General features: G+C 38.4%; 1 protein-coding gene across 3 annotated transcripts in view; it reads right to left on the reverse strand.

The window, feature by feature from the left end:
• Nucleotides 1–18,844, reverse strand: part of LOC106061995 (5-hydroxytryptamine receptor 1-like) — a 63,980-nt gene that overhangs the window by 14,219 nt on the left and 30,917 nt on the right. Inside the window, exons 1-2 of one of the 3 annotated variants that reach the window (XM_013220248.2) lie at nt 2,501–2,597; nt 259–2,410 (exon numbers count right to left, since the gene is read on the reverse strand). The gene's annotated coding sequence lies outside the window, so the exon portion shown is untranslated. Of the gene's footprint in view, nt 1–258; nt 2,411–2,500; nt 2,598–18,844 lie in introns of those variants that run through there. The other 2 variants (XM_056035406.1, XM_013220249.2) reach the window with 2 other exon arrangements.

Consider the following 18,844-nt stretch of genomic DNA (forward strand, 5'->3'; position numbering starts at 1 on the left):
TTCAATTTAAATTGCACATTTACATTTTAGAAAAATAAAAACTGGGCTTATTTTTTTCACAATCTGAAGGCCATTATAAAATCCATCTCCAACTAATCTATTGAACGATAATTGTTTATTTATTTGAAAATATTTTTCTTTTCGTGAAACAAATAAGCAAAAAGTACCAACTAATTAGAGATGTATAGATCTAGGCCTTAAGACAGTTCTATCTAGAGACAGTTTAACAAATGAACCGCTGTTGAAAGAAAGTCTCACCTGGTGGACTTCTTACGTTTGAAATGTAAAACTGTTTTAGTCAGCTCTGAAACGTACCCACCTATCAAAGTGAGGAGAATAGTGTCTCTATCCACTTGAGCAGTTTCGTATCTAGAATATAATCTCAGAACTTGAAACTCTCTGAACTTCTATTATATATATTTTTTCTCTTGTATCCAAGTCTTAAGATCTTTGCATTTCAACTCAAAAATAGAGTATTCATGTTGCTGAATTTTATTGTATTTGTTTGTTTTACTTTGTTTGTGTTGAGATATTTAGGTTATATATCCAAGTAATAGATTCATTTATCTATTATTGCAACGAGGTTAAAATCAGTTTTTAGTTATTTCCACAAGGAGCATTTAGGAAATATCCAAACCTTAAATTTTCTGCTGAAGCATTTAATAAAAAAAGATTTGCTTGAAAGTTGTTTTTGTTAGCATGCAGAATAAAAGCCGTTCCGTGGCAGTCCTTTCAATATCAAGTTGGTACTGAATGGGCTAGACCAGTTCAGTGTGTTCGGCCGCTCTTTTGGAACCCTTTCTCAAGTCTGGACAGATCGATAACTGGGCGGTTATTGATCAGGTAGATTTAATCTTTCTATAACAACATCCTCTCATTGGCATGTTCGATTTCCGGAAGAAAGAAGTCTACAGGATCCGTCCGAGCTCTCCAAATATATACACAACTTATCCAGACTTTTGAAGTATTTGAAATTCTCGTTTGTTACATTAAAATTCTATTTTGTCGCTAGGCTGTAACAAAGCTATGCCCAGATTTAGCATCTTTACGTCTAGACTATCAGGCAATATGCAGTGTTTCTAAAACTTAGTTCAGAGCGTTCTAAGGTCACTGTGAGTGATACACTTAGGAAGAGGGGAGGCGGGGAGCAAAAACAAAGAACCACAACCCGTGTATCAGAATTACAGGGTGTGTAAAGGGGAGTTAATCCTGTGTCAGTTTGCTATAATCGAATGCAATTATCGTCCGCCGGGGGCTCTGCTAATCTCACACGTGCAGTCGACATAGGCCAGAGAGAGTTCACTTGAAAGTGCGAGTCATATGAAGATATGCCAGGAAGTAAACACACACATGCAACCAGCAACAACCATAAACAATGTGGTACTATGACATGATGCCTTTGAGTCGAGCCAAGGTCAATTGTGTCCACTACAAACTCCAGACTGCATCTTGTAACCTACTCACACATATCGAAATGCATGTATTTCTTTTATTTGTTCTAAACAGTTTTGACACGGTGGCTGTTTTCAAATGAGAATTAAGTCTGGAATGTATGCCGTCACATTCTTGATTCTCAATCAATTGATGAAAAAGTCAAGTTTTGGGATCCTGTCGTTGGTTGTCTTCTGACTCCGACGCCGCCATGATGAAGTCTCCAATGACGCACTTTTAGAAATAGTTTTTGTTTGCCGGCTGAAGAAACACAAAATGCAATTTTTGTGTGTGCTATGAACTGAAGAAAAACTTCACTGGTGGAAATATATTCAACTCTAAAATTATTCAAACTAAATGGCGTTTAGTAGAAAGGGTTCTTTAAAAAACCAAATTGTGTTTAACTTTAGTTTGAAATGTCAACTTGACTTTTGTTTTGCTCTGAGTTGATCAAGCAATTAAACGTCGTGTCGATTTGACAGTACGCTAACCCCTCACAGGAAATCCAAACAAGGCGAAATAATGGACGGGGGAGTTTCTATTGTCTGTTAAAAGTGGGCGCTGACAACCGCGGGGAGTCCTGTCTCTCGTGTGCCTCCAGAGAGCACCTCTATTTTGAAGCCGCCGCACGGATTGATGGTCTCCCGCGGTGTAAAACGAGCAGGTGTCACGAGAGGCAACACCAAAAGTGTTCCCAGGTAATAGTTCCTTTTCAGGAGTTGTCTTCAGGAAAAACTATGGTAGTTTTCTGTTTTCAGTATCACCGTGACACAAGGTCGGAAACAGATATCCGATGATACGCCTCACTCCTTGATCGTACACATAGACTTCCACACCGATCACTCGAGTCACTGGCACTTGATTCCGTACGAATGAATACGATTGACATTTATATTACATATCGTTATCCAATCTTCTCTTCTTGTTACTGTTCTATCTAACAAATGTTGTTCTTGTATATTTGATATCCAACGAATATCTGAAATGAAATATAGAGAAAAAAAATCAAGTATAATATAGAGTTAGAAGGTGAGATTTAAAACAAACATAAGGCAAGTGCCATACATACTTCGATTCCTTCCCTTAGTAGACTAATCCAACACTATAATTCCTGAATCTTATTTAAAGCGGAGTGTGCTATGTCACAGCGTCGGGTCCTTATGTTCTTGCACGCCCCCGGATTCAAACCTTTACGCTTCTCGCACCTCTAGTCTACCCCCCCCCCTTAATAACCATTAAGAGAGGTAGGTCGATAAAGCTGCCGGCCGTTGGCTTATATAGATAGATATAACGGTCCGTGAATGATTTCCCCTGTCTTTGACAGCAGACGATCTCATACCTCTGCACACAAAAGAGCTAGCTCTTTGGTAAGAAGAAAATAGGGACGCCATACAAAAAGCAAGCCCCTAAAAATACATTTGAATGCTGTGTGCTACATAAGTATACATATATACCTATCCAATGGAGTGGTTGGGGGAGGGGGGGGGGAGGATTGCCTTTTGTGTTTATTGAAACGATCTTTTATAAAGATTCTACATTTTTTTACATTTTTATTTTTGATCTGTCCAAATGAATGGAAGTTTGGAAAGTTGGCCTGCCATAGATTTACTTCTTGTCTGTCTTGGTGACTAGGAGCCACAAAGAAGGGATTGGAGCTTGGATCACTGTTGTAACAGTACATTCCTGAACTGTTTCCGCGAATAGATTGCTGATATAAATTCATCTACGTTATTGCCCAGACCAGTCTTTATGTTTACAAGAAACTGGATTTTTGAGATTTTGTTTTTAAACAAAAAAATCTGTTCAGATTTCTAAAGTTTTAACTCAGTGGTTCCCAAACTTTTTTGTCTCGTAGACCCCTTTCCATTTTTTCTGGTTTTCGGTAGACCCCCTGCTTAACTTTCAAATTTTTGCAAATTCAACATTTTTAAAACTAATTTCTATCTGTACAAAAAGTAAAGTAAAGTTCCCCTCAGACCTTGTGGTCTATAGAGCAGATGATGTAAAGGTCATCTGTTTCTGTGGCCTATGATTATCGAGAGTGTCATGTGGCCAGCACAACGACCAACAGCCTTTACTTTCCCCAACTAATGTCAGGTACCCATTAGAGCTGGGTGGCCTCAGAGGCGCCCAAAAGATCCCGAAATTAAAAATCCAAGTCTTCAAAAGGATTCAAACTCGGGACCCCCGGTTCAGAAGCCAAGCACTTTACCGCTCAGCCAAAACGCCTCCTAATATCTGTAGAGAGTTGAAAAGTGAAAAAGTAATTTAAAGCTACATATTAGAGATTTTAGAGATCTCTCTTTTTTTATTGATAAAATTCAAAACCAATTAAAATAGAAATATGTATTGCTGGAATCTCCAAACACAATGGCCTTAAGTATCATTGTAAGAGTTTTCGCAAAGAGCAGTTTCTCGTGTAGGCCTATTTGTTGACGTTTCACGAGCTGCTCAAATATTGAGTCCGCGCGAAGATGTTATCACTATCGGGAGAAAGAGCGAAGGCGAGTGACTGTCGCCTAAACCAGTAAGCTTCGAGCATAAAGGGCTCATTAGTCTTGGCTGGCTACCCACCTAGCAGAAGTAAATTTGAATTCAAAACTCTCCTGTCTTGCAACTCAAACATGGGAAAGGTTTTGTGGGTTAACCCGAGGAAAAATAAGGAGCCGGCGACCATTATGCAGTTTGCAGCACACACCACTACATCCTGTCAGAACCTGTGACGCTGCTGAGCCCAAACTTATATATGTCGTTTGCAAAGAATTACATATGAAACTTTTAATTTTATAACTCATGCCACCGAAGCGACCTTGAACTGTATTGTTGCTTAAAGAAATTCTTTTAATAATATCAGATAAGGGTTTGTGTAAAACAGGTTTTAAAACTACAACAGCTGGTAAAAATGTTTTACCTATGTTGTTTTCAGCATTTTGCCATAAATAAGTAAATTTCCCCTTTCAGACATTGTGATTGTGTTATGGTCATCTGTTTCTTTGGCCAACGGTTAACGAGCAGGGTGTCATGTGGGCAGAACAACGACCAATCGCCTTTACTTTACTAACATAATTCAGGTACCCATTAGAGATGGGTGGACTCAGGGGAGCCCTGAAAATACTGAAATTCAAAATTCACAGACATTCGAACCCAGGACCCCAATTACGGAAGCCAAGCGCTTAACCACTACCACCACACCCTTATTTTGCTATAAGTGAACAGATATTGTAAGAATCATAAACCACCATCTTCTCTACATGATGTTGAATAGAGATTTTGTGGGTCTATTCTGAACTTTATCTTTGAATGTTCAAAAGTTTTTCAAATCTATATCTTTTTATCAGGGTGATATTGTCGCAGATGATCCTCAAGCGTAATTAGTTTCATATCATCATAAAAAAGGCAATCGGTAACCGCTTGGTTGACAAGGAAAGAATGAACAATTTTATATAATCAACGCTAAACAGTCTACATTTCTTTTTGTTAAACACTATTTACATGAAGACAAAATTAAGTTATTTTAATAAGTATTTAAGTTAAATACAACATTTTTCGTTTGAATAGCAGGATAAATATTTAAATGATTAACCAAGTTTCAAATTATATATAGTGTGAAGAATTACATTAATGGGATGTAAAAATTAAAGTCACGACCTGCTTATATGAAATCTATTATCATAGACCCCCTTGGACATCTCATGGATGTAGACCCCTTGAAAGTCTCCGTAGACCCCTGGGGGTCTATATAGACCACTTTGGGAATCACTGTTTTAACTCAAAGGTATTTAGCTGAAAGGTGCTACGGAAGGTTGCTATTGTTTTTGTGGTGTTTGTTTTCCCCATCTGTCCGTTTCTTTTGTTTAGATCTCAAGAACTCAAGAAACATAAAGAACCAAGAACAATTACAAAATAATGCAGTGAGATTTATAACAAATGAATATTCCAATTTGATTAGAGTAACACCATTAGTAAAATAACTAAACTTAGAAACACTATAACACTAAACTGTAACTTACAAATAGAAAAACAAAACCTAATGAAATACTCAGAAAGACACTAAAATAAATGGCACATTTCTTATTCCATACGCTAGAGCAAATTCGTACAAGTGATCCTCCTTCCCTAGTGTCATTAGAGAATGGATATGGGTTGCCTGAATCAGCCAGGAAAAACAACGACTAGCAGAATTTAAGTCATTGATTAACATGCATGACTAGATTGACACATGAAATGCATAGGATGTAAATATCTTCTTATTTGAAGTAATGTCAGTAATATATAACATACAATCTAAAAAGAACAACAAAAAAACAGGACAATGGCCGCTCTTATCTTATCAATCACAGACGTTCGTTTACAACAGAAGCTAATTACGTCTTACGTATGTCCATACGTTCTGCTAGTGGTGCATGCTAATTAAACACTTCAACTTTGTAAAGTCATTGGTTTTCCTGTCTGATCCAGGCAACCAGTTCCGTTCTCTAATGGTTGTAGTGAAGATGGAGGATGTGTATGACTTTGTCCTATCACATGGAATCAGAAGTGTACATTCATCTTGGGTTTTGTACACATCTTGTGTTTTGCTGTGTATTTTATTCTATTGTGTTTTTGTTATTTGTAAGTTACGGTTCAGAGGTTTATGTATTATAGCGAATTCACTTTTGACTCTTCTGTTCTAAGAAGTCTCTGAGTTTAGTGATTGAACTAACAGTGTTACTCTAGTCAAAGACTGTTACTCTAGTCAAAGACGAATATTTGTTTCTTATATTTCACGGCTCTATTTTGCGTCCTTTCTGGCTTCCTTGTTTTCTTCCACTCAAAATGTAGCATTCGAAATCAAGCATGTTTTTTTTAAATAAATACAATTACATGTAAACCATTTTTGAAACAAAAATTAAAAAAGGGTTGTTGTGCCTATCAAAAAAAAATCGTATCACACTATCCTACATATGTGTTAACAATACGGCTACATTATGTAACCAAATGGCAACATTCTCAATTGCATTGATATAGTACATTTAATGAATTTAAAAGAAGTCAGAGATTAAGGAATGTTAATGAGATTAGGAACAAGGTACAAGTACAAGATAGCTAGTATACGAGAAAGAGCAATGAGCAAACAACAATCTTTCAATAATGTTGACAATGTGACATTGTCTAGACACCTTTGAGGACGAAACAATGACTATATTAGATAGATAATAGCAGCAGTATATTTTTTAATGACAGAAAATGGTAAATTAATAAATATCGAAATAATCGGCAGTCCTGACCACGGCACGATCCACGGACCCTCTATCTCGACAACCCAGCCTGGTTGCAGCACAAGACCTATGGGTGGAACTAACGATCAAAATGATTCTTTTTTTGTTTTGTTTGGAGGAGGGAGGATCTGCTCGCAAGCTCTTTCTTTCTTTCCTTATCGCTTTCTACACCTCTTTCTCCTTTCCCTCTTTTGCCCCCCCCCCCCATCTATCTCTTACGCTCTCTTCTTTTCGGTATCTTTCTCTTTGTCTCTCGCTCTTTTCTCCCTCTCTCTCTTGACCCTTTTCTCCCTCTCTGTCTTGACCCTTTTCTCCCTCTCTGTCTTGAGTCTTTTCTCCCTCTCTCTCTTGACCCTTTTCTCCCTCTCTCTCTCTTGACCCTTTTCTCCCTCTCTCTCTCTTGACCCTTTTCTCCCTCTCTCTTGACCCTTTTCTCCCTCTCTCTCTCTTGACCCTTTTCTCCCTCTCTCTCTTGACCCTTTTCTCCCTCTTTCTTGATACTTTTCTCCCTCTCTCTTGACTCTTTTCTCCCTCTCTCTTGACCATTTTCTCCCTCTCTGTCTTAACCCTTTTCTCCCTCTCTCTCTTGACCCTTTTCTCCCTCTCTGTCTTGACCATTTTCTCCCTCTCTGTCTTGACCCTTTTCTCCCTCTCTGTCTTGACCCTTTTCTACCTCTCTCTCTCTTGACCCTTTTCTCCCTCTCTCTTTAGTTCATTCTCTCACGTTTCCTTTCTCAGTCTCAGTCTTTCTCATTCACTCTTTCTCCTCTTTTTTATTTTCTCTCGCTGTCTTTGTCCCGCTTGCTATCTTTTCTCTTATTTCTTTCTCTCTTTCTCCTTCTCTTTCCATCTCTCTCTTTCTTTATCTTTCTTTGTCTTAAAACTGTGTTTACCTGGGTTAGAATTAAGTTTGGCGCCATTTGCTTTTACATTGAGAACTCTCCACTTTTGGCCCAAGACATGCACATTTCCACAGAAAGTCACCTGACACCTGGCTCGGGTTACTTTAACAACGATCTTCTAAGAGGCATGACATTTCTCTGTATACCGAATCATTACACCGAGCCATACAGACGACAACACATGACACTGCATTTCACTGCCAGCAACATATTGACACCCATTTGATATCTGTCACTTTTGGCTCTCAACTAAATACAAGAGCTGGGAAAAAAATCTACAAAATACCTGCTTCATATAAACTGAAGGTACACAACCTGGCACATCCTGTGTTGTCTAGTGTTGGTTGTAAGCAGAGTCAATAGATAGGATTGGAGCTTTATATTGATCAATATGAAACTATATGCCACTGCTAGCTATATGCCTGCTAGCTATATGCCACTGCTAGCTATATGCCACTGCTAGCTATATTATTGGCACCGGTAGAGACATGACCATCATGACAGGACAAATTTGTTTCAACAATCTCGCATTGCTGCTTCTCTGTTCTAGACAACTACAGACAATTTGAAAAACGGTTTAACTGCTTAATTTTCACACCCAAGAACAAATAGCTATAATAATGATAGAATACTGTTATAACCCTGCCATGTACCACCGTCATCCATGCTAGTGCAAAAGGTGCGCACTGTTTAAGACTAGACTGAGAAGGATGTTGACAGAGAGACCGAAGTTCCGCCCATGTCTATATCTAGAACTTATGAAGAGGCTGAGCTCAAGGCAGACATTATTCTGTATTTGTGATGTTCCCATGTGAATAAACATTCGTTAAAAGTCGCTTCCCTTAAGTTATACAATATCTCTAATAGACAAATAATAATTTGATCTAGATTTCTTAATGATTGATTATTCATTGTAACTCTTAAACGATGTAGCCATCGGAAATTTCCAAATATGGTGGAAACACTATAAATAGCTTTCTGGTGTCTCCGATGTAGCACAAACTAAATGTTGATAAGCGCTCTGTGTGTTTGAAATGGTACAGGATCCTTTGTGTGAACTTGTTAGCACTGCAGACTCAAATGTTCTGAGCTCTTCTGTTGGCCACACACGTCAAAAGTAATGAATATAAAAGAAGAGCATTAAACTTTCTATGACAACAAACTCATTGAAGACTAATGGGCAACGAAACAGCAGGAAGAAAGGAAATTTGATACGAAGATTAACTGCCAAGTATTGAGATATTTTTAAAACTACAGCTCAATTAATTTTTTTAGTTGGCGACACCAAAGTTCAATTGAGTGTCCTTGACCTTGTCTAGTTTGTCGTGGACATCTATAAAATACAGTTCAGTGTAGCGGGTCTATCTAATTGATAGATCACAAAAATGTAAATTATTTTTGTGAAAAAAAAAAAGAAAAAAGAAAATTTTTGATAAAAACAAAGCTTATATTAAGTGTATCAATTAATTTGGATCAGTCATGTAATTACATTTATAATAAATCTAGATTAACAATAATTGATCTGTGCGATTAGAAATATATTTACCGATTGTTTTTCTTTAGGGCAATTTCATGCTTTTAGCTTTCTCACTACACTTTTACAATACACAGTTGGAAAGGGGTGGGGGGGGGGGAGTATCTGGGTGATCGTTTCTTTAAACGTATTTCTATAAAAAAAAAAGTGAACGACCTGAATTCGAACTCGTGGCCTTCTCAAGCCAACACGGTAACCACCCTGCTAGCGAAGAGCGTATGAACATGGACAATTGTAAAGTGATCTCTTGTTTCTATATCACGTTTGTTTTCACTAAGCCTCAGACGACGACCCATAATGGGGACTAGTTCAACTTATACCACCACTTCAGTCAGTACAATTTCCTTCTCTCGTTCGAGATAGCAAACAAAAGTATGAATTACCAAATAATTAATTAAATTATTGTTTTTTTTAATTGATTCTTGTGTTGTCAGGTAAAAGAAATAATTGTGCAAAATTTCAGCTTCATCCAAGATTGGGTGTGGGAGAAATAACGTGTACAAACGTTTTGCCAGAGAGACTTGATCTAAGCTTTGTAAAAACACATAACAGTATACAATAATGAGCTTAAACTGTCAGCTTTAGGATGGGCAATGTATATAAAATTTCACGAAGTATAGGCCTACAACATGTCATGATAATTAAAGGCCTCGGGCATTTCAAAATATACAAAGTAGGCCTATCAAATTCAATAAAATGTAGATATAATAAGATTTCCGCTTATCAAAGTGAGGAAAAAAAGATGGATTATATTTAAGACTTTCCCACCAACTTTAATGCCCAAAAATTAAACGTGAAAGGGAGAATTATCTACGGGACATTCATCAGACACCAGCAAGGCAAGCACAATGTGTATATGTGTAGTACTTTGTTTTATAGTTGTGAAGCTGCTGCTGAAGTACTATATAGTGCCGGAATTTAGTACAAGTATAATTTGTATAAAATACTGTGCCCTTCTGGCTCTAAGAGACCATAGAATAATTCAAACATTTCACCTTATGTCTTCTCAATAGGGAAGACAAGGACAGCAAGGTAGCGATGATCTTAGCCAAAGTAAAACGAGACAAAATGGAATAAAAGACACGTTCCTCCAACACCCAGGCAGTTGAACTCTTGGAGAGAATGTTTCTCTAGATTATCGCTCTAAAACTTGAAGAAGAACTGCTCTACTGGTGGCGGCCAATACGAACGTTATGAGAATCTGGTGGACACATTTTCAAGATGTAGCACACTGTCTTCATTGACTCGAATGATATACCCCCCACCCCCTGTTTCCATGAACCACTTCCCCCCCCCCTCTGAACACCCTCCCCTCTCATTGAATAACACTCTTTCCTCATGCTCCCACCCCCCAGTCCTAGATCAAGTAGTGATAGCTGTGGGCCATCATGTGACCATAGTCGCTGTTCAGAGTCGCGGGTTCGATACCCGACCAATTTATTGAAGGCAAACATTCCAGAAGAGTCGGTCAATGATTTGATCAGCTTAGAACTGCCCTCCACCGAAAAACCCATCTTATTTTTTTTTACGCCTATCCCCCATCACCACTACACAATCCCCACTCCCCTGTAAAACCACTACACAATCCCACTCCCCTGTAAAACCACTACAAAATCCCCACTCCCCTGTAAAACCACTACAAAATCCCCACTCCCCTGTAAAACCACTACAAAATCCCCACTCCCCTGTAAAACCACTACAAAATCCCCACTCCCCTGGTACACCACTACAAAATCCCCACTCCCCTGTAAAACCACTACAAAATCCCCACTCCCCTGGTACACAACTTCACAATCCCCACTCCCTTGATACACCACTGCACAATCCACACTCCCCTGATACACCACTTCACAATCCCCACTCCCCTTCACCCCTACACAATCCCTAATCCCCTTCACCCCTACACAATCCCTACTCCAATTCACCCCTACACAATCCCCACTCCCCTTCACCCCTACACAATCCCCACTCCCCTTCACAATCCCTACTCCCCTTCACCCCATCACAATCCCTACTCCCCTTCACCCCTACACAATCCCTACTACCCTTCACCCCTTCACAATCCCTACTCCCCTACACAATCCCTACTCCCCTTCACCCCTACACAATCCCCACTCCCCTTCACCCCTACACAATCCCTACTCCCCTTCACCACTACACAATCCCTACTCCCCTTCACCCCTACACAATCCCTACTCCCCTTCACAATTCCTACTCCCCTTCACCACTACACAATTCCTACTCCCCTTCACCACTACACAATCCCTACTCCCCTTCACCCCTACACAATCCCTACTCCCATTCACAATCCCCACTCCCCTTCACTCCTACACAATCCCCACTCCCCTTCACAATCCCCACTCCCCTTCACCCCAACACAATCCCTACTCCCCTTCACAATCTCTACTCCCCTTCACCCCTACACAATCCCTACTCCCCTTCACCCCTACACAATCCCTACTCCCCTTCACAATCCCTACTCCCCTTCACCCCTACACAATCCCCACTCCCCTTCACCCCTACACAATCCCTACTCCCCTTCACCACTACACAATCCCTACTCCCCTTCACCCCAAAACAATCCCTACTCCCCTTCACAATCCCCACTCCCCTTCACCCCTACTCCCCTTCACCACTACACAATCCCTACTCCCCTTCACCACTACACAATCCCTACTCCCCTTCACAATTCCCACTCCCCTTCACCCTACACAATCCCTACTACCCTTCACCACTACACAATCCCTACTCCCCTTCACCCCTACACAATCTCTACTCCCCTTCACCCCTACACAATCCCTACTCCCCTTCACCCCTACACAATCCCTACTCCCCTTCACCCCTACACAATCCCTACTCCCCTTCACCCCTACACAATCCCTACTCCCCTTCACCCCTACACAATTCCTACTCCCCTTCACCACTACACAATTCCTACTCCCCTTCACCACTACACAATCCCTACTCCCCTTCACCCCTACACAATCCCTACTCCCATTCACCCCTACACAATCCCTACTCCCCTTCACAATCCCCACTCCCCTTCACTCCTACACAATCCCCACTCCCCTTCACAATCCCCACTCCCCTTCACCCCAACACAATCCCTACTCCCCTTCACCCCTACACAATCTCTACTCCCCTTCACCCCTACACAATCCCTACTCCCCTTCACCCCTACACAATCCCTACTCCCCTTCACAATCCCTACTCCCCTTCACCCCTACACAATCCCCACTCCCCTTCACCCCTACACAATCCCTACTCCCCTTCACCACTACACAATCCCTACTCCCCTTCACCCCAAAACAATCCCTACTCCCCTTCACAATCCCCACTCCCCTTCACCCCTACACAATCCCTACTCCCCTTCACCACTACACAATCCCTACTCCCCTTCACCCCTACACGATTCCTACTCCCCTTCACCCCTACACAATCCATACTCCCCTTCATCACTACACAATCCCTACTCCCCTTCACCTCTACACAATCCCTACTCCCCTTCACCGCTACACAATCCCTACTCCCCTTCACCACTACACAATCCCTACTCCTCTTCACCACTACACAATCCCTACTCCCCTGATATACCACTTCAATTCTTGTTCCTTTTCCCAGAGTCAATACTATAATTAGGAAACGGAGATTTCTTACCCCCCCCCCCTTTTTTTTTCCTGTTGTTTTAAGGTGACGAGAAGATTGAGAAGTGAAGCGATAGACAGATAGACAGAGGAAAAAAAAAGACAGGAAAAAAAAAGAAATTAATGAATGAATTATAATGATGATGAAACTAAAGTATCGTAAAATAAAGCACTGGCAGAGTTAGGCTTCTATTGATAGCGACACAGTGAGAAAAAGAAAAATGGGAAATAAAGGGAAAAAAAAGAGATAGATAGATAGATAGATAGATAGAGAGAGCGAGATAGATAGAGAGAGATAGAGAGAGAGAGAGATAGATAGAGAGAGAGAGAGAGAAGGAAGAAAAGACAAAGTGAGATACATCCAAAATGTTACTACAGACAGACCAGTGATGTAGCACGCTTTAATGTCAAATCAAAAGAAGTGGAAGAGAAATGCCAAATAGGAACATGTAGGTTTATATTTGTAGATCTACATGTATGTATAAGATATGATCCTCAACAATAGCTTCTGACTCAGTTTGATTGAAAAAAAAAAATCTAAATCTGGGATTTTATTATTTTTTTGAATGCATTGCATTTACTCCATACCTCCTTCATTTGTCCCCTTACCATTTCCCTCAAAGCAGAGGTCATAGTTCAAGAAGCCAGTCTGTGAGAAAGATCGAAGTCGAGGGGAAATCAATACAGAAAAGCTGAACTGGGACAGCAACACACATACACACACATTGACACAATTGGGTCCGTTCTTTTCCCTTTACATAGACACACATAGTTTGAGATTCCCTGTCAGAACGAACACAACCAACAGAGATGTTTCAACATATCCACTCTAAGGCGCACAGAATGCTATGTGTATAACGAACATATAAATTGCCTCATATAGTCGTGTGGGGGTCCTGGACTATGGAGACTTCTACTCTCTTTTAAATTGGACTTTATCAATGAATAATAAATAAAACAGAGTACCAGTTCATTTTATCTCCTTGCCTTTTTTTTTTCAAAGTATGTACTTAGTATGTATAATTAAATTTTAATCAACCCCCCCCCACACGCCCCTTTTGATGGGACTCTAAACTGCTGCACTGTCTGCACTAGATATTGAACATTATATAAGTAATCAATCAAATATAACTATAAGGTATGAACTGTTATACAAGCAAATTTAACAGTAAATCATAACATTTGTGTTTACAGTTCAGTAAATCTAATGATAAAGAGTTGTTTTTTCCTTGGAATAATGTTTGTTTGTGTATCGACAAGACTGATGGTTGAAATGAAAAAGACTTCTAACTTTTTAATGCTTTTTAAATTAATAGGTGGCTGAGCGGTAAAGCGATTAGCTTCTGAACAGCGGGTCACGGGTTTGAATCTTGATGAAGACTGGGATTTTTTTACTTCGGGATCTTTGGGCGCATCTGAATCCACCCAGCTCTAATGGGCACCTGACATTAGCTGGAGAAAAGTAAAGGCAGATGGTCATTGTGCTGGCCACATGACACCGTTGGTAACTATAAGCATCATCTGCCCTAAAGATCACAAGGTCTGACAGGGAGATTGAACTTTTAATAGTTAAATTATACTACAGACAGATATGGTACATTTTGGAGTGGTAGAAACAGGGAACGTTATATAACTAAAATTTATTGAATAAAATCGATACAGATGACGGAAAATAGGTATACAATTCTTTTCATGAACATTGTTCAACACAGATTTTTATTTTCTCCTGTCACTAGAAGCACAAATACGAAGCGTGAACAGAATCAAACTATGTAAAAATGATTACAGTAACATGAAACGAACAGTGAAGTAAGCCGAATGAGATTGAATAGTATCAGATTTTGTAACCTATTCGTTAGTGTGATATTTGCACTGAGGCTTTGTCTCCATGGATAAATAATGTCCAGTCTAAACAGGCATTGCATCGAATAATGTCCAGTCTAAACAGACATGGCATCGAATAATGTCCAGTCTAAACAGGCATTGCGTCGAATAATGTCCAGTCTAAACAGACATGGCATCGAATAATGTCTAGTCTAAACAGGCATTGCATCGAATAATGTCTAGTTTAAATGATCATGGCCATCATATAATGTCGAATCTAAATGGCATTTGTACCACATAATGTCTAGTCTAAATGATATTTTCTATCCTATTACGTATAGTCTAAATGGTAATTGTATCAAGTAATGTATATTCTAAATGATAATTGTATCACTTAATGTCTAGTCCAAGTGACAATTATTTTACAATTTCTAGTATAAATGGAAATCATAAAAAAATTGTGTAGTCTAAATGGTAATAGTCTGAAAAAAAAGCCCCATATAAATGATAATCGTACCAAATTTAAATAGAAAACAGATGAAACTTCCAACAAACCGTCACAGAGATCTTTAAGAGGATATTTGACGTGCAAGCTTATGGAGTGTATCGATATTGCCAAGACCTTGTTGCCATTTCTAAATATAGACACAGGCTGATATCTCAAGTTTACGTCTACTGATTCGGTCAAATAACTCCTCATCGCAGTTGTTCACACAGGTCAGGCCCATCACAAGAAGCGTCCTAGGGAATCACCATTCAGGAGTCTATATTTAATGACCACCTATCTGTGTGCGCGATACCGCGGAACTAAGACTGCGGCTTAGAATATAATCGATTCCAGGCTCCTATCTACTCAGATCTACATCTGTAAATCGCTCGAGTCAAGGGGACGTAATTGTAGTTTCTTTTTTGTTTTTCTTAGTTTCACGTCTGCTACCACGCGGGAAAGTATACACTGTTTAGTTTTAGTGGAAGAAGAAAATAAAGTGCTTCCAATCGATCTTCGAGATAGCAAGTGATCTGATTCTCTGATTGAAAATATTGGTAAATATCTCACGTTTCATTCTTTATGTTATTTGATGTCAGCGAGATTTGAGTCTTTGGCTTATTCATAATCCTTGTCTCGCTAGCTTGTAACCAAACACTCACTAAGGCACTGTGTATAATTATCTATCTATCTATCTATCTATCTATCTATCTATCTATCTATCTGTATCTATCTATCTATCTATCTATCTATCTATCTATCTATCTATCTATCTATCTATCTATCTATCTGTATCTATCTATCTATCTATCTATCTATCTATCTATCTATCTATCTGTATCTATCTATCTATCTATCTATCTATCTATGTATCTGTATCTATCTATCTATCTATCTTTCTATCTATCTGTATCTATCTATCTATCTATCTATCTATCTATCTATCTATCTATCTATCTATCTGTATCTATCTATCTATCTATCTATCTATCTATCTATCTATCTATCTATCTGTATCTATCTATCTATCTATCTATCTATCTATCTATCTATCTATCTATCTATCTATCTGTATCTATCTATCTATCTATCTATCTATCTATCTATCTGTATCTATCTATCTATCTATCTGTATCTATCTATCTATCTATCTATCTATCTATCTATCTATCTATCTATCTATCTATCTATCTATCTGTATCTATCTATCTATCTATCTATCTATCTATCTATCTATCTATCTATCTGTATCTATCTATCTATCTATCTATCTATCTATCTATCTATCTGTATCTATCTATCTATCTATCTATCTATCTATCTATCTATCTATCTATCTATCTATCTATCTATCTGTATCTATCTATCTATCTATCTATCTATCTATCTATCTATCTATCTATCTATCTATCTATCTATCTGTATCTATCTATCTATCTATCTATCTATCTATCTGTATCTATCTATCTATCTATCTATCTATCTATCTATCTATCTATCTATCTATCTATCTGTATCTATCTATCTATCTATCTATCTATCTATCTATCTGTATCTATCTATCTATCTATCTATCTGTATCTATCTATCTATCTATCTATCTATCTATCTATCTATCTGTATCTATCTATCTATCTATCTGTATCTATCTATCTATCTATCTATCTATCTATCTATCTGTATCTATCTATCTATCTATCTATCTATCTATCTATCTATCTATCTATCTGTATCTATCTATCTATCTATCTATCTATCTATCTATCTATCTATCTATCTATCTATCTATCTATCTGTATCTATCTATCTATCTATCTATCTGTATCTATCTATCTATCTATCTATCTATCTATCTATCTGTATCTATCTATCTATCTATCTATCTGTATCTATCTATCTATCTATCTATCTATCTATCTATCTGTATCTATCTATCTATCTATCTATCTATCTATCTATCTATCTGTATCTATCTATCTATCTATCTATCTATCTATCTATCTATCTATCTATCTATCTATCTATCTATCTATCTATCTATCTATCTATCTATCTATCTGTATCTATCTATCTATCTATCTATCTATCTATCTGTATCTATCTATCTATCTATCTATCTATCTATCTATCTATCTATCTATCTATCTATCTATGTGGGAAAAAAAGGAATAGTACTGGAAACTACGAAAGCTAAAAGTCATAGTCTTTTTAAATTAAAATCTTTCTGAAAGACTTTTACCTTTGGGATTGTTCAAAGCAATTTGCATCTGAATTTATGTTTAAATGTTTATCTGTGTATATTTGTGTGTGTCTCTCTATTTCTCTCTCATAAATATGTACAGGTTTGCATTTCAAAAGTAAGTTTAAAAAGCCAAAATTTTTTTTTAATCCAGAGAATTCGCTGACATTTAAATCTACACAAATGATGCTACAAGCGAGTTAGTATAACGGTGGTTCTACTATTGCATTTCCAGTTTTTGGAGAGAAATGAAGACCAATGGGAGAGGTTGGCTTCTAAACCATGGGGTTGAGGGTTCGAATACCAGTTAAGGCTGGGTTTTGAATTTAGGGATATCAGGATAGCTTGGGTACTTGACTTTAGTTTGGAAAAGTTGAGGCTGTTGGTAGTTGTGCTAGCCACATGACATCATTTTAAACAACGGTCCATTGAAACAAATGACATTTACATCCTCTGCCCCATGGATTCGAGTGGGTACTTTACTTTTATATTGAAAAAAACAACAACAACAGAGTAATTGCTTATTCTCTGATCAGGATTTGATCTCGGGACATCCCACGGCAGCGTCGCTACATCCTTAAATGTTTATCATACCACAGAGCTCATATCATCTTCTACTCGAGTTTATCAGCTCTCTGCCACACGCCGCCACCGGGGGGATGCTTGGATGCGCTGGAAGGGTTTGTTGTTCTTAGTGATTAAGGAAATGACGTCTACAGGAAGTCGCCAGCCAAGCGAGACGCGAACACCAAAAAACCATTTACAGCGACAGCAAGGGCGCCATGAAAAGCGGGAAGCATTAAATTGGTCATGAGCAGGTAATGTGCAATGGCGTTTTGGGGACACAAATAACAAACAGGGCAATAAAAAGTGGCCCCATATCCATAAAGTGGCCCCAATACCATGTAGTTGCCTGACGTTAGGACATTAGATACCTTACTTGGCCTTCAGCAGCGTGATATCGTTATAGATTTGTGCGTCTTTCTGGGTAACTAACAGTTGTAAAACCACCAACAACGAAATACAAAGCACGCCATAACAACCAAACATTGGTGTGTAAGTCTAAATTAAAATTATTCATATAACAACTATTTCATTCTGTATCTATCAACTATTTTAACCTAAATTCAATTTTTTTTATAGTTTTTTTTATATTAGTATTTTTTTTGATGACGTCTTATTTTGAGAAATGAGTAATTGGTTGTAGATATTATCTTGCGTTGATCTCCACCATCGTTACACTGGGGTTGATCTCGTAGTTACAAATTTGAGCATTAGTCTTACTGAATAGTCTGCACCTGAGAAGTGAAACAAGGCCACGCTGGCTTTTTCCCGCCCGCGACGCTGGGCTTCGGTTCCTTGTTACTCTTACCTACAATGCGTAATTAGGATGCAGAGGATCAGTTTCAATGGACGATATCTTCTGTACATGTTGCCCGAGAGATATGTCTGTCGGTAATGTATTTGCTCTCCAGTAGGGCACTAAACTATTCATTGCACAGTCTCACAGACACAAGCACCATGT

Source organism: Biomphalaria glabrata, chromosome 1 (genome assembly GCF_947242115.1).
Source record: "Biomphalaria glabrata chromosome 1, xgBioGlab47.1, whole genome shotgun sequence".
Taxonomy (NCBI): domain Eukaryota; kingdom Metazoa; phylum Mollusca; class Gastropoda; family Planorbidae; genus Biomphalaria; species Biomphalaria glabrata.